Source organism: Podarcis raffonei, chromosome 2 (genome assembly GCF_027172205.1).
Source record: "Podarcis raffonei isolate rPodRaf1 chromosome 2, rPodRaf1.pri, whole genome shotgun sequence".
In the NCBI taxonomy this organism is placed as follows: domain Eukaryota; kingdom Metazoa; phylum Chordata; class Lepidosauria; order Squamata; family Lacertidae; genus Podarcis; species Podarcis raffonei.
The window spans coordinates 3,124,451-3,149,288 of record NC_070603.1 but is presented as its reverse complement, the minus strand read 5'-3'; the positions used below and the strand labels follow the sequence as shown (position 1 = coordinate 3,149,288).

At 46.5% G+C, this 24,838-nt stretch overlaps 1 protein-coding gene across 5 annotated transcripts in view; it reads right to left on the bottom strand.

Moving 5' to 3' along the window:
- TNS2 (tensin 2) overlaps nt 1-24,838 on the bottom strand; it is a 138,524-nt gene that overhangs the window by 44,208 nt on the left and 69,478 nt on the right. The window contains exon 1 of one of the 5 annotated variants that reach the window (XM_053370169.1): nt 13,476-13,497. The exons of the other annotated variants lie outside the window; for them this stretch is intronic. The gene's annotated coding sequence lies outside the window, so the exon portion shown is untranslated. Of the gene's footprint in view, nt 1-13,475; nt 13,498-24,838 lie in introns of those variants that run through there. 5 annotated transcript variants of the gene reach the window in all.

Here is a 24,838-nt window from a genome sequence, read left to right as displayed (position 1 = left end):
ATGTATGTGTCCTTGAACAAATAAAAACTGAACATCAGAGTAGAGCTAAACATGACAGACAAATATAATCCTGAGTGCCCGTGGTACTTTGTTAGATAAAAGCTGTTTCGGGGGGAGGGGATTTGGAACAGAGAAACATCAGCATGCTTAATGCTCTCCTTGCCTGCCACTTTCCCCGCTCCCCCCCCCCGGCCCCAGAGACTGCTCCAGAGACATGTTTATAAGGGCGTACAAAAATCAAAGTGTGAACCTGAAATAGGATAATGCTACATTTTTTTGAAGTTCTAAGTAGAATATTTGTGAGCTAAGCAAACACTTCTACTGAGAGGATTCATTTGCTTCCCTAATAAGAACGCCAAACATTAAGAGATGTGCATAAATGACCAATTCCTGTAAATAGGAAGATTCTGTTTCACTTTTCCTTTCGTGTAAAATGCCCTTTGAAGCAGAAAACAGGGAAGGTTTTATTTAACATCCTGAGGAGAGAAAGAGGGACCATGTGCCTATACCATTAAACCTCCCCAAATGAAATTTGTTTTAATATTAGACATACCACTCTAACTAAGAGCAATTTTTATAGATTGCTTTTTTTCAGCTTGATTTTCCAACATTCTTCGATGAATTTGGCTGCTAGATGGATTCAAACCAGATATTATTCAGAAATATTGCTTCCTTATTGCAGGGGTACCTAACCCCTGTCCTGGAGGCCTGATCAAGCAAATTTTGCTGGTCCCCAAATTCCCCATCATTTGGCAGTGCAGCAAAATGAAAAAAGAAGGTATGATTGGGGGTTTGAGAGAGAGGTTGCCTTGATGGTAGGGATGGGGAGAAATTCATCTCAGTTTGCATTTAAAGTTGAATTTTGGACTTCCTGAAACAATATAAGAACAGATACACAGCCATCCTTCAAAATTCACACTTAACTGGATTTTGCGATTTAGTGCTCCAATCAACTAATGTTTACAAATATACATATATTAAGGGAAAATGTGTATAAAAATTAACAGATTGACAATATCATACAAAAACATTATGTTAGGAGAAATTGCTTGCAAAAATGTGTACAAACTGCAGACAAAAAATGTGTTTAGAGGAAATTTGCACCAAAATGCTGAGGAATTTTCATGAGGGTATGTATTTTTAAGATGAGGAAATGAGAAACAGAGGGATCCTGTCACCCCTACCTGATGGGGATGCAATTTGCTCCCCTCCCAAGTAATCAAAGTGATCATTTGATGAGCAAGGAGGAGGCCAACTTCCCTCATCAGCTCTACAGCAGAGATCAGCTGCGGAGCAGAGGCTGATCTCATGTGGTGGGGGGCGGGGGGGGGATAAGTGTGGCCACGCCTACTTTGGGTCATGCCCACTCCTGGCGTTCACCCCCTCCAGTTGGCCAAGGGGGATTGCAGCCCTCGGTCCAAAGAGGGTTAGGCCACATCCCTGCTTTACACAACAAGCACATTTATTTATTATAGTTATTTTAAATCATTTATTTGCCACCTCTCCAAATCAAAATTCACCCAAGGCATCTTTCATATTAAAATAAGGGTATGTATATTGCCAAGGATGTTGTTTTTGTTTCAAACACTGCAAATATTAGATAAAATGGAGTGTTTCAAGAAGTGGCAGAGAGATATCTCTAGATTTGTCTGGCAGGGCAAGAAACCTCGAATAAAATTTAAGATATTAACTGACGCTAAGGAAAGAGGTGGATTTGCCCTGCCAGACTTAAAACTTTATTATGAATCAGCCGCTTTTTGCTGGCTGAGAGAATGGATGCTTCTTGAGAACACTGATGTGTTGCACTTAGAAGGCTTTAATAATGTCTTTGGGTGGCATGCATATCGGTGGTATGATAAGGTCAAAGCACATAAAGCGTTTAAAAACCATATTGTCAGAAAAGCACTGTTTAATGTTTGGATAAGATATAAGGATTTGCTTGAGAATAAAACCCCAAGGTGGTTGTCACCAATGGAAGTGAAGGCTCAGAAAAAGCTCAATATGGAGGCTAAATGGCCGAAATATTGGGAGATTTTGGAACAAGAGGGAGACAGATTAAAATTGCAGAGTTTTGAAAAATTAAAAAACAGAGTGCGAGATTGGCTTCATTATTATCAGATAATGGAGGCATATAATTTGGACAAAAAAATTGGCTTCCAGGTGGAAAAATCAAAATTGGAAACAGAACTGTTAGATCCTAAAATTAAGCATTTGTCAAGAATGTATAACTTGCTGTTGAAATGGAACACTCAGGATGAAACGGTGAAATCTGCTATGATTAAATGGGCACAAGATGTTGGACATAATATTATGATGGCTGACTGGGAACAGTTATGGATCACAGGTATGAAGTTCACGGCATGTAATGCCTTAAGAGAGAATATAATGAAAATGATATACAGGTGGTACATGACACCAGTCAAGCTTGCAAAAATTTATCACTTGCCCGATAATAAATGTTGGAAATGTAAAGAGACTGAAGGTACATTCTTTCACCTTTGGTGGACATGCCCAAGGATTAAGGCTTTCTGGGAGATGATCTATAATGAAATGAAAAAGGTATTTTAATATACCTTTCTGAAGAAACCAGAGGCCTTTCTCCTGGGCATGGTTGGCCAATTGGTGCCAAAGAAGGATAGAACTTTCTTTATGTATGCCACAACAGCAGCAAGAATACTTATTGCAAAGTATTGGAAGACACAAGATCTACCCACCCTGGAAGAATGGCAGATGAAGGTGATGGACTATATGGAACTGGCGGAAATGACTGGCAGAATCCGAGACCAGGGAGAAGAGTCGGTGGAGGAAGATTGGAAGAAATTTAAAGACTATTTACAGAAACATTGTAAAATTAATGAATGTTAGAATGATATTGGAATGAACTTATGTGATTCTAGCAAAAATGTAACAAAGATTTAAGAAAAATAGACTGTTAATTGGTGAAAGGAGGGAAAGTAAACTTATATTAATATCAAGATAAATTTTCAGGATAAAAATTTGAAGAGAGGGAAAGGATTTGCTGAAATGGATAATTGACTTAGAATACAAAAAAGGGAGGTTGTGAGGAGGTCAGGGAAACAAGCAAATGAAAGACAAGTTATGGGAAGGTTCGATTTGTGTTTTTTTTAATCGTTTCTATTTTTCTGCTTTTTATTGTGATGTGTTGTTTTGTTTTTGTTTAATTTGGTGTTTCCTCTTTTTTCTTTTTGTAACCTTAAAACTTCAATAAATACTATTTAAAAATTAAAAAGTAAAATAAGGGTATGTAAACTGCAACTGGAAAAAAAGTAGAGCCTTGAAACTCCCAAAGAACAATTCAATCAACAGGTTCTGTAAGCATCATTCGTAAAATCAGCAATGACTAATCTCCAAAACTGAATCAAATTGCTAATCGAAACAGGCAAATGAAACACCATCTATATAGAATTTTGTACAGATTCTGTCACAGCATTTGAAGCTTCTGCCATGGGATCATATAAGAAAGTTCCTAGATCTCTTGCTTCTGAAGACTTGTTTGAGTAATACGTAGGTTGTGTGTAGTAGGAAAAGTCTTCGTGTCGTGCAAGGGAGAGCTACCAGCTCATCTCTCACAGCCTTTTCATTTTAACCTTTCCACCCTCCAGAATGCCATGCTTTGCTGTAAGTTCCAAACAGGTTCTGCAAAGTTTTAAAGACCAGGTTCAGAACTGTCAGAAGGCATAAGCTTATGTGTGTTCATTTTGTTAAACATGCGAATTTTAGTATGAGCACTGAGTTTTGGAGTTGCAACATGTAAATAAAAAGGTAAATGTAAAGGACCCCTGACAGTTAAGTCCAGTCGTGGACAACTCTGGGGTTGCGTGCTCATCTCGCTTTACAGGCCGGGGGAGCTGACGTTTGTCCGCAGACAGTATTTCCGGATCATGTGGCCAGCATGACTAAGCTGCTTCTGGTGAAACCAGAGCAGTGCACGGAAATGCCGTTTACCTTCCCACCGGAGTGGTACCTATTTATCTACTTGCACTTTGATGTGCTTTTGAACTGCTGGGTTGGCAGGAGCAGGGACCGAGCAACGGGAGCTCACCCCGTCGTGGGGATTTGAACCGCCGACATTCTGATCAGAAAGCCCTAGGCTCTGTGGTTTAGTGCCACCCACATCCCTTTTAACATGTACTGTAAATACCCCTTATCTATTTTTCCTTATGCAGCTGCCCCCTTCGTGACAGAATATCATTAATCACTTAGTGATGAAATCACCAAAATGATGTAGAATCAGATCAGACTCTTAGGCTTCCAACCTAATTTCAAAATACCACAGGCAGGAAAGCCCTTGGGATGGGGAGAATGAAACGGGTGTCAGAAACTCTGTGTGTGTGTGAGAGAGAGAGGGGGGGGGCACAGGAGATGTCAGGAAAAAGAAAAGAAAAGTAGGGGGCCATGCCCACTTTGGGCTATGGTTGTGCCCACTGCTGGATTCAGTCACACCCAAATAAACTTAGCAGCCCCCAACAGATTGCCCCCATAAGCAATGTGGCTTTGACAGAAAAAGAATTCCCCTTCCTACCTAGACAAACAGGAGCTGGGATGCTTGTGTACATGTGTAACGTTTTTCCATGAGTCACACACGGGAAAGGAACGGCTGCATTTTGGGGGGAAGGGGAGGGTGATTTTACCACTACGCACATGAACCCTGTGCTTACATGTTGGAGCCCATCATCCTTCCTTAAGAAGCTCCCTTACAAAAACAAACTCTTCCCCACTCCCATCTTGGTCACACTCCAGACTAAGAAGAGTTTATTTCTGTTCCTGGGCTACATCATGAAAACTAGGTAGGTAAGAGTCAGACGCTCCCGTGTTGCACTGCAATCAAACTTCCAAAGCAACTTCCAAACTAACATCAGGCAAAGATTCTGGTTGGCCAAGTCTCCTTTGCAGGACAAAACTGATCCCTCTGCACAAGAATGTGCTGCACAAGAGGAAGAGGTATCGCAGGGGGCTGGACTAGAAGACCCTCAGGGTTCCTTCCAACCCTACAATTCTATGATTCTATGATACTAATTTTTTTAAAAAAGATATTTATTGAGTTTTTCCACCTTTATACATTAAAAAATCAAAAACAAAAAAACAAAAAAGTTAAAAACACATAAAGTTTACAATCCTTATTTTCAATAACATATTTCCCTGACTTCCCCACACCTCCCCTTCTTATATTCCAATTCAAATTGTTAATTCAACAAGTTCTTGTCCCCATTTTTTGACCTTTTTATATTTAATTCATTTAAAAACAAACAAACCAATTTTAACTTATAAACATCAGTATTTAAACATCAGTACTCATTCTTAAAACTTTTTTCTAAAGTCGACCCAAATTCCCTTCCACGAATTCCCCAATTTTCATACTAATAACTAAACAAAATAAAAAAACAGATTATAATTCTGCACCCTTTGGATTCCCAAACCCCACCCCACCCCTTTCCTGGTTTCAATCCCCAACAAATGTCCATCAGTCTTAGTCAACTATCAGCCTGGAGACCTCACGTCCGAGGCTCTTAATTCTCTCTCAATTCCTCTCTGCCGGTTTTTTTGGTAGTCCTTAATATTAAACACCAGATCTCGGAGAAGCTCTGTCCCGATAGGGTCCATATTTCTTCCAGCCAGACCTCCATACTTAAAAGTGGAGCCCGAATCTTGTTTCTTACTCCTTTTAAGTCCAAATGTCCCAAAAGCTCCAACTTTCACCTTAATCAAATTTGTAATCCATAGGTCTTCAGATCTCCATATAAGGAGATCTCTCCATTCTTCAATCTTCAATTCAAAACAGTTTTTCATCATCCAGTACTTATTTTCCTTTGTAGCCATCATGTCAGGCCTCTGGCTCTCCTTTGTCATCTGCAACATTACATCTCCTCCTTCCTTTTCCTCAGAAACAACATATATCTCTTTCTCCACACTCTCAAATCTTTCAAGTTTCTCTTCTTGTCAAGCTGCATGGACTTCATGAGTCAAGTCCTTGTCAAATTTAATGGATTTGTTAACTGTTAAGTCCAGAGTTGCAACATTTGTAGCCAAAACATCAATTTGGCCTTGTAACTTTCCCAAGAGAAGAAACACTCTGTCCAATTTAGCTTGAATTTTTCCTCCTTCAGCCATTCTTGTAATGTCCCAAAATCCCCTCTAGAGGGATTTTGGTTACTTTATCTTCCTTCCAGTTCAAATCCAAAAATCAAGTTAGTTTGTATCAGTTCTTCCTTGTTTTCAACAAAATATAACCAAATTATAGCAAATATATCCAGCAGAGATAGCAGAAACAAAGTTCTCTTTTTCCTTCTTGACAGCTAATTTGACAGCTGTCAAACTCTTCAATACCTCTTCAACAGGCTCTCTCGCGGATCACTCCTGGGTCCGGGGGGGTGGCACTTCAGCTCCTAAAATTAGCTCTTATCCTCCAGTAAAATTACTTATACTGCCAAATCATGAAATTAATGTCTTTTACCCAATAAAGAAGAAGAAATTCTCTCGACCTTAGTTAGCTAGTCCTTGCTTTAGATTATTTATAAGACGGGGAGACGGACTTCCTGTTTGCGCCTTCCCCGATCGTGCCTAATTCAAAAAAAATTTTTTTTCTTTACAAATCCAATTTCCGTATTACTCACGGGTTGTTACTTTTAGAGTCCAATTGTTCACAAGAAGAAGTCAGCGCTCTCCGACCATGGCATGCGGCTTCACTCCGCAGGAGAAGCAGTCGACTCTCAGCACCGCGCCGCTCACCCCGTCCCCCGTTCCGAAGCCTTTAAAAAGGCTCCTTCGCGGGTCGGGGGGGCGCAAATGGTGCCCGCCGAGTCACCAAGTTCACAGGCTTCAGCGCCTGTGATTTCTGAGGGTCCCCGCGTCACCGCAGCGGCAAGACCCGGATCCTGCGGAGCCGATTCCCTCCGGAGCTCGGAGGGAATCCGCCATTAGCCGATGGTGCTAACCCGGAAGTCCATTCTATGATACTAATAATGGAACTGTAAAGTCGGAAGGAACCCCAAGGGTCATCTAGTCCAACCCCCTGCAAAGCTGGAATCTTTCTAGGGCTCAAACCCACAGCCCTGAGATTAAGAGTCTCATGCTCTATCCACTGAGTTTATGAGATTTTTATTTTTAAATGCAAAACACATTGCCTCCATGGGTCCTATGGTTTTTTCAGACCTGGAAGCTGTGGGGCTCAATCAAACCACGTAGTTTTGTCTGTGTGTCAAAGCTAGTTGCAGCTCCTGCCTCTGTCCCATCATGTGGTGCAAAGTGGCAGGTCAGAGTGCCTTTGTCAAACCAACTATCAACACAACTGAAATTACACTGTGCGTGAACAAGGGTGCAATTAAGTAAACAGACAAAAGAGGTGCCTGTTGCACATGACGCAGGGTATTCTTTTGTGACCTGTGCCTTTAATTAAAGAAACAAACAAACACCAAGTGGGATGGAGAATATCTTCTCTTCTGAAGCCTGGGGGAGTTGGGGAGGACAGTTTAATTTGCCAGATTGTTATTAGCGCTCCAAAAAATGATCAATAAGCATTTTGAATCTAATCAGGTCCTTGTGACCTGCCAGCTGTTGCCCTCTGAATGACTTGCCTTTTGGGGCAGAAAGAGGATTCCCCACCCTTTCTCCCTATCCTTCATCTAAATTGCCTCTTGAAGCAAAGCTTGGGAGTTTTGAACATACAGATTCTGTTTTGTGGCTGAGCAGGCATCTCGAATCCTGGGGGTAGGACACACCTACCTGGTGGGATAAAATTATACAGCTGATTGTGCACCCTCTTGGTGGTTCACAGCTGGGTTAACATTCAAAATGGAACCAGAGTTGAATAGCGTAGTCCTATCACTTTCAAATCCCAATTCCAGAAATTACAGGGCTGTGAATTATGGGTTGAATCCAATGTGGCTCTAAGTCAAAGTTGTTCAGTTAGAGCAAGGGTTTATGCTTGTGCAATGGAGTTTTCCCATCGCACACACTTAATCTTCTCTGAGTTCCCCTCCACAAGCTTCCTGAGCAGATTTGAGGAAGGTACAGGGTGCAGGCAAGCGGAGGAGAGTGAGGAATAGTTCTGTTGCACATTCTTTGCACTGAAGGAATGAATGCAGTTTTTGGATTTTTATGTATTTGCTGCATTCTTGTGGAATTTTATCATTTAGGTGACTGCTACCAACTGTCAAACTTGGCCTACAGGGAGAGAGGGAGGAAGGGAAGGATTGGGCCCTCCTCCATGATCCAGTTCCCCACCCCTGATCTCTTACAGTCATCTACTGCTTCAGAGGCTGAAAAAGGGGTAAGGATTATGACTTGGAATAAGAGACCTAGGACTCAATGACTCATAATCCTCTTTCCCTTCCCCACACCTTCTGAAATAATGTTTTACACCATTATTGATGGGAAGTGAAGTCAAGAGCGGGAAACAGGAGAAAAGCTTAATAGTCAAAACAAAGAGAATCTTGTAGCAGCTTAAAAGACTAAGGGCTCATCCAAACTTCTGCTTGTGTCATGCCTGTAAAGCACTTTCTAGACACAGGTCCAAGTGGTCTACCCCTTGCCCCCTTCCTTTCCAAGTTAAAACCCACTCTTAGGGTAGATCGGAACAAATGGCAATCAATTTGTCATTTGCTCCAGCTGAGCTCAAAGAGCGATTTCTCCCAGCAGAACAAGAGGAAGTGTGGATAAGCCCCAACTTAAGAAAAAGCTTTCAGGAACTTGAATCCATCAGGTGCTCCACAACAACTTGGAGCAAGGCTTTCAGTTTGGCTGCCCATTTTGTGGAACAGCATTCCTCTTCAGATTTGACAGACACATTCCCAGGAACAATTGAATACTTTTCTTTAGGTCTCTGCTTTGGGTAATTATTTGCATCGTTTGCAGGATTGAGATTTATGTGAAAAGTGATTCAATACTAATAACAATAACAGCAACTTAGATGGGCATCTGTTAGGGGTTCCTTAGTTGCAATTCCCGCATTGCAGGGGGTGGGCTTTGGGCCCTTCCCTCAAATTCTATGATTCTAAGTATCCAACATAATAAAATAATAATAATAATAATAATATGATAATAATTTATTATTTCTACCCCACCCATCTGGCTGGGTTTCCCCAGTCACTCTGGGCAGTTTCCAACAAAAGATTAAAAATACATTAAACACAGTGCTAGGTGAACATTCTGTCAGCACAAGGATTTCTGCTTGTGCAATAGACTATTCTCTCCCTCTCCTTCCTGTTCTCCCCTTAAATCTGTCCTAGGTGTTTCTGGGGTACATGTGGGGGAAGTGGGGGGAGTCCCATAGTGCATGTGGAAATCCTTGTACTAATGCGACACAGGAGCTGAATACCACCAAATGCTGCTACTAATAAGAATACATGTAGGCATAGAAAGGGGAGAAATTAACAGCAGAGGCACAGGAATGCATCTCCAGTTACCCTTTTTGATTGCTAAAAGCAGCCACAGGGTTAGATCAGCATAATGGAGGAGGGCATGAGGGGATCATCAAATGCTTGCTCCCCTGCCATGGCCCAGATCCAAATCACACACACATACTTTGGAACTATGATTAGCCGTGGAGGGGAAAACGTTGGGCATGTCATGTCTAATTTGGCCCTCAGAACGAAGTCCAAGAAATGTAATTTTTACTCGCAGGCAGACCTATAAATAGTCATCACCAAGATGGCCGGAAATAGCTTCCTAGTATCCAAAGCTTTTTAAAAAGTGTGTCTTTGCTTTCAGCCACACATCATTTTTAACAGAGAAATGTGTGGGCCAGCAGGCTAGTAAACGCCTGGTTCACCCCCCCCCATTGTGCATGATGTGCATATGACATCACATGACGCCAGGCCTCCGCAATGTGGGGGGCAAGTTGGCACCCTTGATCCCAAGCATGCGTGCATGAGATTGAAACCTCAGTATTGCAGTTTCAAAAGGACACAATTAATGCGTGCATTGACCCACTGGAAGCAGATTAAAGGGATGTGGTAGCCTGAGTAGTCGAAAAGAACTCAGGATAATTCACCATCCATTTACTACTCTCTCTACTCATATTCCAGTTTTCTCCCACTTTCTGCAAATGCACTTGGGTCTTTAGTCTGGGGTTCTCTCTGCTGCTCACGCCCCATTTCATCTCATGGCCACACCCTGCCCCACATACACATGCCCTCTCTCAGACACAAACGGCCTCCAATCTTGAATGTTCTCCTGCAGTTCGGTTGTGGGAAACTTTTGGGATGTGGAGCAGATGTGTGTGTGTGTGTGTGTGTGTGTGTGTGTGTGTGTGTGCGCACGCTGTTCTGGAGGAAGCTTCTTGCCTCCCCCTCCCAAGCCCTCTGGCTTGATCCCTCCAGCAAGCCCTGGCCTGGGAAAACATCTGGACCAGCCCATGGGAGGCAGAGGGGAGGTCGCCAGGATGTGGGAAACTCTAGGAGGAAGTCTAGGCTGTACATCTCAACAGGCCAACTGCACAGCTAGCAGGCCTCACGGCCGGATGAGCTGGGCTGCTTCTTAGCAAAAGGAAGACATTGCATTTTTATGGCACATCTGCAAAGGATAGACAGGCCTCTGAGCTTGGAGGGGTGGGGGCTTTGTACTCCCCTCCTTCCAGATGCCATAGGCAGCAGCGGGATGGGGGGGTGAGGCACAGAGCAGGAAAGGAGCTTAGCCAGGTCCATTTATGCACCAGTCTTCAAACCTGGGCTGCCTTGGATCTCAGCCTTCCCTATGCCTCTTCTAAGGACCTCTGCATGAAGGAGGTGATACTAGAGCGGTTGCAGGGGATCACATTTTTGATGCTCCTCTACATTAAAGGAATATAAAAGGTTTGATTGAAAGCTCTAGGCTCCCTCTTTGAAGCCATAAACTTGGGGAGGGGAATCTCAGGCCTGGAGCCCAAATGTGGACCTTGAGGCCACTCTAGCTGGCTCTCAGAATGCTCCCCAGGCTACACCCGTCACTGGCCCAAGTGTTTTTGGTTGGCTGGAACGTGTCCTGGGACTCTGAAAATGCCCTTAGTTTGCCTGGACGGCGAGGGGTGTGTGGGAGCGTGCCTACTGGACAAAGGTAAAATTTGCACCCCTGCTCCACCCACCACTGAGACATGGCTGAAAGTTTCCCTGCCCGTGGCATAAAGGGTTTGGAAACAGGTTGCTTGAAGGACGGCTTGCAGCCACGTGAACCTGCCCAGGCCTTGAGACGGCTTCTGAGGCTCTGCTTTCAATCCCTCCGTCAGGCTGACAGGCATGAGGATCTTTGCCATAGTGGCCTTGAATTCTTGGAACTCTCCCCCAGAAGAAGTACGTATAGCCCCATCTTTATCAACTTTCTTTTTAAAAGGACCTTTAATTAGTTAATTGATGGTTTCAATTGAAAGAACTGCAAGCTGAGTTTTAAGTTGTGGCCATTTTCCTGTTGAAGTGTATTTTCTTGTTCTTTATATCACCTTTAGTAAGTTGTGATGGGAAGGCTTACATGAGTATTTTAAATTAAAGTAAGTTAATTAAAACAAAAATCTCCCTGCATGCAGAAAATCAGTGCAGGAAGGATCAGGCTGAGCTTGATCCCATCTTCCTGCTTTTCTACTGGTAGGGAGTTTTTGTTTTCGCTAGCTAGGGAAGCATTCAAAAAATGTGCCCCACCCACTCTGCTCACCCTCTCCAGAGGCTGACAGAGACTGAATCCTGGACTAGATGCAGCTTTTGGTCTGATCCGGCAAGGCAGTACCTCTCATGAGCAAAGCAGTTCCAGATGACTTTTGGATGCAAGCCAATCCACTCGCTATAGGGGAAGGCAAAACATGACATAAGGGAAGACAAAAAGGGCATTGTGGCTTGCAGGAGGGGTGGAAATCCACACCACCTCCAAGTACGTTAATCTGTCAGGCCCTGTGTGCGAGGAAAGCCCACCAAAGGGATTTGCAGGGCAGCCTTCTTACTGTCCCTGATGCCTCCCCTGAATGGCCTCCCACCAGCCAAAGTCCAAGGATGAAACTCTCCCCACCAGGGGAACAGCGAGGGGGAGAGATTCCAGGGAGGAGGCTGCAGAACAAATTGCTCTGGACGAGTCACGCAAGATCTAAGCCATATGCCGCTGGGGAATCGTGGGCAACTTAGAGAGAGAAGAAGGGGAGACTCCAAATAAACAGCAGAGGCAAAAACTTACGAACTTTTCAAGAGCTATGCATTTCATACCCCGCTTCTCAGGTTCTGCTTAAAACAACCTCCCGCAACTTGGTGCTGTCCAAATGTTGGGTTATGACTTGCATCAACCTTGACTGTCGGCCATGCAGGCTGGAGCTACAGGCCAGCAACATAGGAGGGGAAAACAGAGGTTGCTTCCAAGCAGCTGAGAATGTCTTCTCCTCCAAAAGAAAGAGAGAGAGAGAGAGAGAGAGAGAGAGAGAGAGAGAGAGAGAGAGAGAGAGAAAGGAAAAAAAGGAGGGGAGACCCACACTCTCTAGAGCCACCCCCCCGCCCTCCAAAGCCGAATTTCAGGAGAAAAAGCAGGCTTCAGGAGAAGAGGAGATTCAGCAAAAATCGGCTCCTTCCGTGTTCTGCCAGTAGGATTCTTCCGTGACTGGAAAGTGCCCTTGCTTTCACAGGAGGCAAAGTCTGGATCCAACCCAATGTACACTGTGGTTGTAAACTGCCCTGCACCTTTTGAATACTAATGTTAGGACTCCCTTATTGAATCCAAACCAAAGTTCACCTAGTCCAGCAATCTGTCTCCAGCAGTAGACAGACATATCTGGAAGGCCACAGGCCATGAAGGCAAGAGTGGCCTTCTCTCCTTGCTTATCCCCGGCATCTGGTGCCCAAGATGGTGTAGTGGTTTGAGCATTGAGCTAGGACTCTGGAGACCCAGGTTCACACCTCTTCTCAGCCACAAAGCTCGCTGAGAGACCTTGGCCCTGTGACACACACTCTCTCTCTCAGCCTAACCCATCTCACAGGGTTATTGTGAGGATGCGACAAAGAGGGGTCATGGAAGAACCACAAATGCCATTTTGGGTCACCCTGAGGAACGGCAGGATATAAACACAGGAAGGAATTCAAGGCAGCTTTGTGACAATCGTTCCATCAGGGCAAACGTTTCAGCTTGCCAGACAGAGCAAATCCCTCTCTCCCCCCCCCCGTCTCCTGTTCTGGGGGTTCTCTCAACACCCCCTCCCACCATGCACGGGCTGCACAGGGCAGGAAAGGGGGCAAAATCCCCAAGGAAGTCCTGTTGCAGCTTCCACTCCTGGGGCTGGTGAGTTGAATCCCACCCATAATAAACAAAAGAATATAGCAAATGCCTCCCATTTACCTATCGTGGCTCAAACCTGGTCAATGGGCAGTGTATAGCTTAATTAATGAATACAGCATAACAAGTAAATGAATAAATGTAATGCATAAATAAGTAACAAAATAATAAATAACAATAAATAAGTGTGGTCCCTTTGGCCGCAATGGGGGTTTCTACCCACCTTTTCATCCTCAATCCCTCACCTGAAACAGTGTCCACTGACCAGCGCTCCTTCCGGGGACTGCTGCCCCCTTGTGGCGAGGGAAGAACACACACCTCTACTAGCAGAACCGTGCACGCCTCCAGCCCACCTGTTGGAAGATACCAATTCTACACTAGGTCTGCTGCGGCAGCTCTTCTCCCTGCTTGCAATCCAGCGATCGGTGCCGGCTTTTCTTCTCTCTCTCTCTCTGCCCAACAGGGAGCCTCCCAAAAGAGGCACCAGCAACACGGAGGAAACCAGAGGCCCCAGCTGTCCCATGGATGAGGGACTAAGCCTGCTCTACCCTCCAGCCTCCTAGCTGTCCTCCTCCCTTCCCCGCATTCTCCCACTTGCTGTCGCGTCTTTCTTGAGAGCAGAGCTGTGTTTGCAGAAACGGCCACTGATCCCGCTATTTAGAAAAGGGGAGCGGGGGGAGGACTAGTCCCAGAACAGCAGCAGCTTGGAGTTAAGTGGCTTCTCCTCCAGCTGCAGCCCTTGGCCCAGGTCCAAGGCAAACTCCGCTCCATAATTACACAACTTAGAAGAGCGGCCCCGTGCGGGCTTAAAGGGCCAGAGGTCTGGATCTCACAGGAGTCGCAGGTTCCGACTCCAGGGCTCATCATGCCTGGATAATGGTGCACAGGAGTGTGGCCAATGTGGACCTACCCACAAAGGACGTCAGTGGAAGCCCCAGTGAAAAGTAGGTGCACAATGAAGAAGCCTTGCTAAGGCTAAGCAGATCAGGGCCTGATTGGGTGCCCAAGCGGGAACTCTATATGCTGTCAGTAATAAACGTGTTTGGTTCTGTTTCTTTTTAAGACTGCAAGATTTAGGAACACAGGAAGCTGCCATTGCAGTGGCCCTCCAGGATGCAGATGGAGTCTGCCCCAGCCCTGCCTGGAGACGCTGTGCACTTGAACCCAGGACTTTCAGCAGGCAAAGCAGATGCTCTACCAGCTGAGCTGCAGCCCTTCTCCTAAATCAACTTAACCCATTCAGTTTTTGAGGAGCTGTTTATGGCTTTGCCCAGCAGACTGCAGAGCCAGAGGGCAGTGGAGAGGGGTTCTCTCCCTCCCTGTTCCCTATTTGCTACCATAGCCAAAGAGGGGAGGGAGATCTCTTGCCATCACTTTTTAAATATCTATAGTAACAAGTCGTAACTAATTCCACTGGGGTATATGTGTGTTGCAACAGAGAAGGCCCTGCCCTGCCCATTCCATCTCCTAAACTAAAGCCAGCTCTGCCACCCCCAAATGAAAACCTTAATCTTTTGCCATTTTTGCATTTGCTCTACTTGATCATTAAAAGAATTTTCCCCCCTTGTTTTTAGATTTCTCTCTTTCCATAGCTGTAGGCCTGTCCATAGAACTAAAGGCTCCAGCTATGCTCAAAAGCAGCCATGCAACCCCAAAGAGATCCTCTTCAGGTCAGGCCTTCTGACCCTTTCCCCACACTTCCCTCCGGAAGTTGGCCAGGCTCAAGCCAGAACCTGTGCAAAGAGCTCTGTGTTTCCTCAGCAACTCCCCGACTCCTGCAGCCTCCACTGGCCTGCTGGAGAGCACATTCATCTACAGAGAAGTCACAAAAGGACAGCACAGAGCCAGGGGAAGCCTCCACCTCCAATTCGTGGCAATTTCCTTTTCCATCTCAGGGATGCTCCAGGGCTTGAAAGCAGCATGTGCTACTGTGTCTAGAGAGGCAAAGGGCCTCTGCAGATGGCCTTAAAAATAGTGCATTCATCTTTGGTTATAATATACAGCTAAAAGACCGGGAGAAATTATGGAAAGAAGGGACAAAATTTACTGCATGTAATGCTTTGAAAGAAAATGTAATGAAAATGATGGTATATTACACCAGCGAAATTAGCTAAAATGTATAAAATAAGTAATAAATGTTGGAAATGTAAGGAAAAGGAAGGCACTTTTTAACATCTGTGGTGGGAATGTAAAAAAGTGAAAGGCTTCTGGGAAATGATTTATAATGAGATGAAAAAGATGTTGAAATATACATTTATAAAAAAAACCCAGAACCATTTTTACTTAGTATTGTAGGCACTGACATTAAAAGACAAGATAAAAAACTGTTTTTATATGCGACAAACTGCAGCGTGAGTATTATTGGCACAGAAATAGAGGCAGGAAGAACTACCAACCAAAGAGGAATGGCAAATGAAATTGATGGACTATGCAGAATTGGATAAGATGACAGGGAGAATTTGAAACCAGCGGGACCAGAACTTCTTGAAAGACTGGAGTGAATATACAAGTTATCTGAAAGACAATTGTAACCAACCAACTATGCTTGTAGGACTACAAGAAGTTTTGTAAGGAGAACTATATGAAATACTGCAGAAAAGATTTATGAGAATGGATTTTAAGTTATGGATTATTAAAAGTAATAGTTAGGATAACAAATGTAAGATTAAGAGATGAGGTCTGAAAATCATTAGACGTGGTTGATGGAAGTCTCAGGCTAAAATACCCAAAATGTTGTATAAGATGAGATGAGATGAAATGTTCTGTTTGGAAAATATATGTAAAAACTAATAAAAATGTATATTTTAAAAAAAAGTAAAAATAAGATAATAAATGAAGGCATTGAGACTATAAATAAATAAATAAATAAATAAAGTGGTACCTCGGGTTACAGACGCTTCAGGTTACAGACGCTTCAGGTTACAGATTCCGCTAACCCAGAAATAGTACCTTGGGTTAAGAACTTTGCTTCAGGATGAGAACAGGAATCGCGTGGTGGCGGCAGAGGGAGGCCCCATTAGCTAAAGTGGTATCTCAGGTTAGGAACAGTTTCAGGTTAAGAACGGATCTCCAGAACGAATTAAGTTCTTAACCCAAGGTACCACTGTAGTGCATTCATGATTCATTTTTTACAATCAAGCGGTATATAAATTTTAAGAAACAGATAAATAAATATTGCTGCATTTCCAGTGTCCCATAGTTTCTTGCTGAAACCTGCTGTGACCTATTTTTCTATCACACATATTGTGGGCAGTGGTGGGGTGGAGTTTTCCCCAAATTTGTTGTGCTATAGTGCAAGAGTGCCCCTCCAAATGGCAATAATGTGGTAGCACTGGTGAAGCATTGCAGGAAAACTGAAAGGGGAGGTGGGACTGAAGTATGGACAGTACAACATAAACCTACCACTGGGGCACTATTCTGCATTGCAACCAAGGGGTGTGGGGTGCAGTCTGCCCTGGGTGTCATAATGCCGGCTGAACCCAAACCCCTTTTGCACAAATAAAGGCTGGTGGGACCCAGAGAATCCCATTTGCCCTTTTAAGGAGGCTCTGCCCCTAGAGGTTGCTCTGAGGGGCTTCGGAGGGCAGTGATTCCTCCATCCAGCCTTGCGCACCTGTGCACCAAAGCAAGTGAGCAGCGGCTGCTGCTGCCGCCTTCCTTTTCCTCTTTGCCTCCCCTGTTCATTCATGCCATTCCCTCCTACACACCATGGAGCGTGTTTAATCAACGCGAACCGAACTATGTGGGAGCTGCCAGGGCTTTGATCCTCCTCCCCTCGTTCTTCTCCATTCTGCCCCCACCCATGCCTCCTCTAAACACACACACAAACAGGTCAGTTCCAACGCCATCATTTTCATGCTTGCATTGGATTCCTCTCCTTCTGTGCCCCCCCACCTTCAGATTGTAACACCCCCAAACCCTCCTCTGTGTGGAATAGGGACTGTCATCTTTGATGGCCAAGACGCACCTCTTTATTTTAAAGCTCTCGCCGACCACCCCACCCCCTGCTTCTTGCCACTAGGTTCCATCATCCCTGACCACTGGTCCTGCTAGCTAGGATAATGCGTGTTGTAGTCCAACAACATCTGGGAACCCAAGGTTGAGAAAGGTTGATCTGTAGAGTTGGGTGTGTATGTGCAGGTGAATGTTCCTGTCATGAAGGAGTTTGTACTAGTTACATTTAATATGTGGCAGTTCTATGGCCCCAATTTGGAGAAAGTTACATTTTGGTCATTTGAAATCCATGGGACAAGTGGATCACATCACAGCCAATGTTGAGTGAAAGTACAAGTGCATTCTTGAAGATGTTTCCTTAGCAGGAATTCCATTCAGTTCAATAGGATTTACTTCCGTGTAAGTGTGGGTAGGACTGTAGCCTAACATTCTCGGGATAGGATTCTATGAGCAGAGAAATTACCATGGCATGTGTGCATCCCCAGGGGTAGTTCTGTGTGATAGCTGTGGATGCAATCCTGCCCTTAATTATGCATGAGTTCTATACCTGAGGAACTGGAGGCAGGGTTGCAATTGTAGAGAGATCCTACTTTACAGTGAAATATATGCATATCTACTCAGAAGTCGTTCCCATCCAAGTTCAGCTGGAAGTGCCTCAAAGTAAGTGGGTACAGGATTGCAGTTTTATACTGTAATCCCAACCCCATTTAACTGTGAGTAAACCTCATTGAATTACATGGGACTGCTTTTTGAGTAGCCATGGCTAGGTCTGTCACAGCAGAGCTGATGGAGTGAGCTCTGCTTTCCATCTCCCACTGACAAGCGGAATGGGACAGATGGATTACAGCCTTAGTTGCAAACATAGACTAACGGAGCCAAGTTTAATTGACAACGTGAATGATCAATAGATTAATTACATGCTATGCAATCAATAAATATATGTAAAACTATGCAGTTATGCTATCTGGGTTTATGATATGGAGCAGGGAAAGAGTAGAGGAGGGAAATGAAAGCTAGAAACATGGATGTAAAGGAGCATAAAATGAATTGAAACAATAGAGTCATTAATAGTATTTTTTTTAAAACTAGATATGTCCTTCTAGGTGCCATTTTTCATGAAGTTTGAACTAGGAGTAGCTACCATTCTCAAGTTCATTCAGATGACAAAAAATAATATGACATAATTTGCTCAAGTTTTATAGAAGTATTTGCTAGAAATCTATTTGATGATGATGATGATGATGATGATGATGATAATAATAATAATAATAATAATAATAATAATAATAATAATAATGCTTTTCCCCAGCCACTCTGGGCAGTTCCCAACAGAATACTAAAACAGAATAAAACTTCAAACATTTAAAACTTCCCTAAGCAGGGCTGCCTTCAGATGTCTTTTAAAAGTCAGATAGTTGTTTATTTCCTTGACATCTGATGGGAGGGCGTTCCACAGGGTGGGCGCCACTACCAAGAAATATTTCAATGACTAGTTGGGTCTCAAGCCCTTAATGGTCAAGGTTCTACACACAAGGTTCATACTGGTGATTTTTTTGTATTGTATTGTAGAGGCAGCATAGCTGTGTATGAAAAGTATAGAGAAAAGTCATCCTCATAAGCAATAGAAATTAGAAGCAATTATGCTACAGGTACTATTAGGCATGCAATTCTCAAGTAAATGTATAGAGTACTTCCCCCCCCCCCCTTGGGTTTGACAATTAGTCTACAGAGGCATGAAGTCCCTGGTGCTTTGCTTTATATTCACTTGCTAAGTACTGAAGTACTAAGTAGTTTGTGGGTTTCAGCACCAGATCAATGAACACAAGGTGCAGCTGCTGTACAGGGTGACATGAGCGAGCACAAGGTGCTTCTATCATTAGGCAGATAGGCTTGAAACTGCTCTATCTCCTTGCAGAGGATGCAATCCTAGGTTAAAAGTGAGTAGTTGCAAAGTAGTTTCCTGACATTTTTGAGTAAGACCTGATTATATAACTCCTGCTATTTCCATAAATGATATTTTTACTAGAGGCTTATGTGAATTGCTGAAACAGGCACACAGCCTAAAAGGTAAACACAAATACATGTATATATTGCCATTTTTAGGGTAATTTCCTGTTTGCTTTGAGCCTTATTTCAAATCTCTGAATAGTTATTCTAAAATTCGGTTTACATTGCTAGACATCATGTGAGAGGAGTTTTTCAAAACTAAAATTAATCAAGAGTTGTCTTAGGTCCACGATGCGTCAAGCTCGGCTCTCTGGCTTGGCCATCTTGTCAATTGAAAACAAAGTAGCAAAAGGAATTGATTTTGATGATGTGATTTCAAAATTTGCAGAGAACAAAGTTAGGGGGAAAACGGTTTTAAGTGCTTATGCTCACAATGTTAAGTAAATAAACCAGAAAATAACACTTGCAACTGTAAGCATCTTATTTTTCCTTCTTTTAATAATTTCAATGTGGGGGCAGGTGACAAGAAATTTACCGCACTGGGTACCACCTGACTTTGCTACGCCACTGATTGCAACACGGCATTGCTGGGGAGCAGGCCCAGAGAAGGGTGTGACATGGGGAGATTCCTGGCAGCCCCATACGGCTGGAGGGTCACAATTCGCCCACGGGCCACAGACTCCTCACCCTCGCCTTAAATAATAATAATAATAATAATAATTTATTATTTATACCCCGCCCATCTGGCTGGGCCTCCCCAGCCACTCTGGGCGGCTTCCATAAAAACCAAAAATACAGTAAAATATCACACGTTAAAAACTTCCCTGAACAGGGCTGCCTTAAGATGTCTTCTGAATGTCAGGTAGTTGTTTATCTCTTTGACATCAGCTGGAAGGGCGTTCCACAGGGCGGGCGCCACTACCGAGAAGGCCCTCTGCCTGGTTCCCTGTAGCTTTGCTTCTCGCAATGAGGGAACCGCCAGAAGGCCCTCGGCGCTGGACCTCAGCGTCCGGGCAGAATGATGGGGGTGGAGACGCTCCTTCAGGTATACTGGACCGAGGCCGTTTAGGGCTTTAAAGGTCAGCACCAACACTTTGAATTGTGCTCGGAAACGTACTGGGAGCCAATGTAGGTCTTTCAAGACTGGTGTTATATGGTCTCGGCGGCCGCCCCCAGTCACCAGTCTAGCTGCTGCATTCTGGATTAGTTGTAGTTTCCGAGTCACCTTCAAAGGTAGCCCCACGTAGAGCGCATTGCAGTAATCCAAGCGGGAGATAACCAGAGCATGCACCACTCTGGCGAGACAGTCCGCAGGCAGATAGGGTCTCAGCCTACGTACCAGATGGAGCTGGTAAACAGCTGCCCTGGACACAGATTTGACCTGTGCCTCCATGGACAGCTGTGAGTCCAAAATAACTCCCAGGCTGCGCACCTGGTCCTTCAGGGGCACAGTTACCCCATTCAGGACCAGGGAATCCTCCACACCTGCCCGCCTCCTGTCCCCCCAAAACAGTACTTCTGTCTTGTCAGGATTCAACCTCAATCTGTTAGCCGCCATCCATCCTCCAACCGCCTCCAGACACTCACACAGGACCTTCACCGCCCTCACTGGTTCTGATTTAAAAGAGAGGTAGAGCTGGGTATCATCCGCATACTGATGAACACCCAGCCCAAACCTCCTGATGATCTCTCCCAGTGGCTGCATGTAAATGTTGAAAAGCATGGGGGAGAGGACAGAACCCTGAGGCACCCCACAAGTGAGAGCCCAGGGGTCTGAACACTCATCCCCCACCACCACTTTCTGAACACGGCCCAGGAGGAAGGAGCGGAACCACTGTATGACAGTGCCCCCAGCTCCCAGCCCCTCAAGACGGTGCAGAAGGATGTTATGGTCGATGGTATCAAACGCCGCTGAGAGATCCAGCAGAACTAGGAAACAGCTCTCACCTTTGTCTCTAGCCCGCCGGAGATCATCAACCAGTGCGACCAAGGCAGTTTCAGTCCCATGATGAGGCCTGAATCCCGACTGGAAGGGATCCAAATGGTCCGCTTCTTCCAGGTGTGCCTGGAGTTGTTCGGCAACCGCTCGCTCAATCACCTTGCCCAAGAATGGAAGATTTGAGACTGGGCGATAGTTGGCCATCGTGGCCGCATCTAAAGATGGTTTTTTAAGAAGCGGTTTAATAACCGCCTCTTTCAGCGGGTCTGGGAAGGCTCCCTCACGGAGGGAAGCATTCACCACCCCACGAAGCCCATCGCCCAGTCCTTCCCGGCTAGCTTTTATAAGCCAGGATGGGCAAGGATCCAGGAGACAGGTGGTTGGCTTCACTCGTCCAAGCAGCCTGTCCACATCCTCGGAGGTAACAGATTGGAATTGATCCCACTCAACTTGACTAGACAGAACTCTAGCACTCTCCCGCCCCGGCCCTGCTCCCACGGTGGAGTCTACTTCTTCCCGAATCTGAGCGATTTTATCTGCAAAAAACTTTGCAAAATCATTGCAGGAGAACATGTGGCCCATACTGGGCCCCGATGTTGCAGGTGGTTCCGCTAAATTGTGAACCACCTGAAAAAGTCTCCTGCTGCTGTTTTCTGCAGATGCAATAGAGGCGGTGAAGAAATTCTTCTTCGCCGTCGCTATCGCCACTTGGTAGGCTCGACGTTGAGCTCTAACCTGTGTCCGGTCAGATTCGGAATGAGTTATCCGCCACCGGCGCTCTAGCCGTCTCAACGATTGTTTCATTGCCCTCAGATCCGTGGAAAACCATGGGGCTGTCCGGGCTCCATGCAATCGGAGAGGGCGCTTCGGAGCCAAACAGTCAATAGCCCTGGTTAACTCCACATTCCAGCGGGCCACCAGGGAATCAGCTGAAAGGCCATCAACATGGGATAAAGCATCCCCTACCACTCTCTGGAAACCATTTGGATCCATTAAGTGGCGGGGGCGGACCATCCGAATTGGTCCCACCTCCCTGCAGAGGGGATGGGTTGCAGAGAAGTCCAGTTGCACCAGGAAGTGATCTGACCATGGCACTTCTTTCGTTTCGCTTTTACTTAGTGTCAGATCACCAACATCCATAGAGGTAAACACCAGGTCCAAGGCATGTCCGCAGCTATGGGTTGGGCCAGACTTATTCAGGGACAGCCCCATGGAGGCCATGCTTTCCACGAAGTCCCGAGCGGCCCCTTGTAAGGTCGTGTCGGCATGGATGTTAAAATCCCCTAGGACGACCAAGCTAGGTGTCTCCAGGAGAACATCCGCCACGACCTGAAGCAGCTCGGGCAGGGAATCCTTGGTGCAGCGGGGAGGTCGGTACACCAGAAGGAATCCTGTACTGCCCCTATTGCCCAACTTCCAGAACATGCACTCGGAAAACTGGGTCTTCCCAATAGGACGCCTGGTGCAAACTAATGGCTTCCTAAAAATCACTGCAACCCCCCCTCCCCGCCCACATGACCTGGGTTGCTGTGCGTAAGAGAAACCTGGTGGACAAGCAGCGGCAAGGACAGGCCCATCTGCTTCATCCAACAAAGTCTCTGTTACACATGCCAGGTCAAGTCCTCCATCCATGATCAAGTCATGGATGGCAGTGGTCTTATGATTCATTGACCTAGCATTGCACAGCAGCACCTTCAGGTCATGTGGGTATCCCTTGCTGATTCTAGTATCCATCCGGTCAGGACCAGACCCGGAGGCAGGAATAGTCCTCAGACAACGACTAAACCTGCCTCCTCTGTAATGACGTGGTCTAGTCTTAGCGTAACTCCTCCTCCTACCCGTGATCACTGAGATCGGTTGCCCCAGTGCATCCCCCCCTGTGGAACCTGCCCCAGCCATTTTGTGGGCTGGGGCCCACTCCCCGGCAGCCCTGACCCCTCCCCCTAAGAACAAAATAAGACCTTAAACAAACAAACAAAACCAATAAAACAATACAAACAAAAAAATAATAATGTAAAAATTACAAAAACATCAAAATCAAAATAAAAAAATTCCCCAAGCCCAACCAAACATCCATCCCACCCCCACCCGCCACATACAAAAAATCCAAAAGAAAATTTTTTAAAACATTTTAAAACCACTCTAAAAACACTCTGTGCCCCCCTGGCAGTAACAACTGTCCTGGTGAGGCCTGTCAGGCCCTGCCCTGGGCCAGGTGGTAGGTGGCAAGAGCAGGGCCCTCAGGGACTCACTCAGGGGAGTCCTCCTGGGCAGCGGCAGCAAGCAGCACGCAGTCCTTATGAGGCTTCAGGCCCCGCCCCCGGCCAGATGGTAAGTGGCAGGAAGGAGCAGGGCCCTCAGGCACTCACACAGGGGAGTCTTCCTGGGCAGCGGCAGCAAGCCGCACGCAGTCCTTATGAGGCCCCAGGCCCCGCCCCAGGCCAGATGGTAAGTGGCAAGAGCAGGGCCCTCAGGCACTCACACAGGGGAGTCCTCCTGGGCCGCAGGCAGCAAGCAGCACACAGTCCTTATGAGGCCCCAGGCCCCGCCCCAGGCCAGATGGTAAGTGGCAGGAAGGAGCAGGGCCCTCAGGCACTCACACAGGGGAGTCCTCCTGGGCCGCAGGCAGCAAGCCGCACGCAGTCCTTATGAGGCCCCAGGCCCCGCCCCAGGCCAGATGGTAAGTGGCAGGAAGGAGCAGGGCCCTCAGGCACTCACACAGGGGAGTCCTCCTGGGCCGCAGGCAGCAAGCCGCACGCAGTCCTTATGAGGCCCCAGGCCCCGCCCCAGGCCAGATGGTAAGTGGCAGGAAGGAGCAGGGCCCTCAGGCACTCACACAGGGGAGTCCTCCTGGGCAGCCGGCAGCAAGCACCACGCAGTCCTTATGAGGCCCCAGGCCCCGCCCCAGGCCAGATGGTAAGTGGCAGGAAGGAGCAGGGCCCTCAGGCACTCACACAGGGGAGTCCTCCTGGGCAGCCGGCAGCAAGCACCACGCAGTCCTTATGAGGCCCCAGGCCCCGCCCCAGGCCAGATGGTAAGTGGCAAGAGCAGGGCCCTCAGGCACTCACACAGGGGAGTCCTCCTGGGCCGCAGGCAGCAAGCACCACGCAGTCCTTATGAGGCCCCAGGCCCCGCCCCAGGCCAGATGGTAAGTGGCAAGAGCAGGGCCCTCAGGCACTCACACAGGGGAGTCCTCCTGGGCCGCAGGCAGCAAGCAGCACACAGTCCTTATGAGGCCCCAGGCCCCGCCCCAGGCCAGATGGTAAGTGGCAGGAAGGAGCAGGGCCCTCAGGCACTCACACAGGGGAGTCCTCCTGGGCCGCAGGCAGCAAGCACCACGCAGTCCTTATGAGGCCCCAGGCCCCGCCCCAGGCCAGATGGTAAGTGGCAGGAAGGAGCAGGGCCCTCAGGCACTCACTCAGGGGAGTCCTCCTGGGCAGCAGGCAGCAAGCCGCACGCAGTCCTTATGAGGCCCCAGGCCCCGCCCCAGGCCAGATGGTAAGTGGCAAGAGCAGGGCCCTCAGGCACTCACACAGGGGAGTCCTCCTGGGCCGCAGGCAGCAAGCACCACGCAGTCCTTATGAGGCCCCAGGCCCCGCCCCAGGCCAGATGGTAAGTGGCAGGAAGGAGCAGGGCCCTCAGGCACTCACACAGGGGAGTCCTCCTGGGCAGCCGGCAGCAAGCACCACGCAGTCCTTATGAGGCCCCAGGCCCCGCCCCAGGCCAGATGGTAAGTGGCAAGAGCAGGGCCCTCAGGCACTCACACAG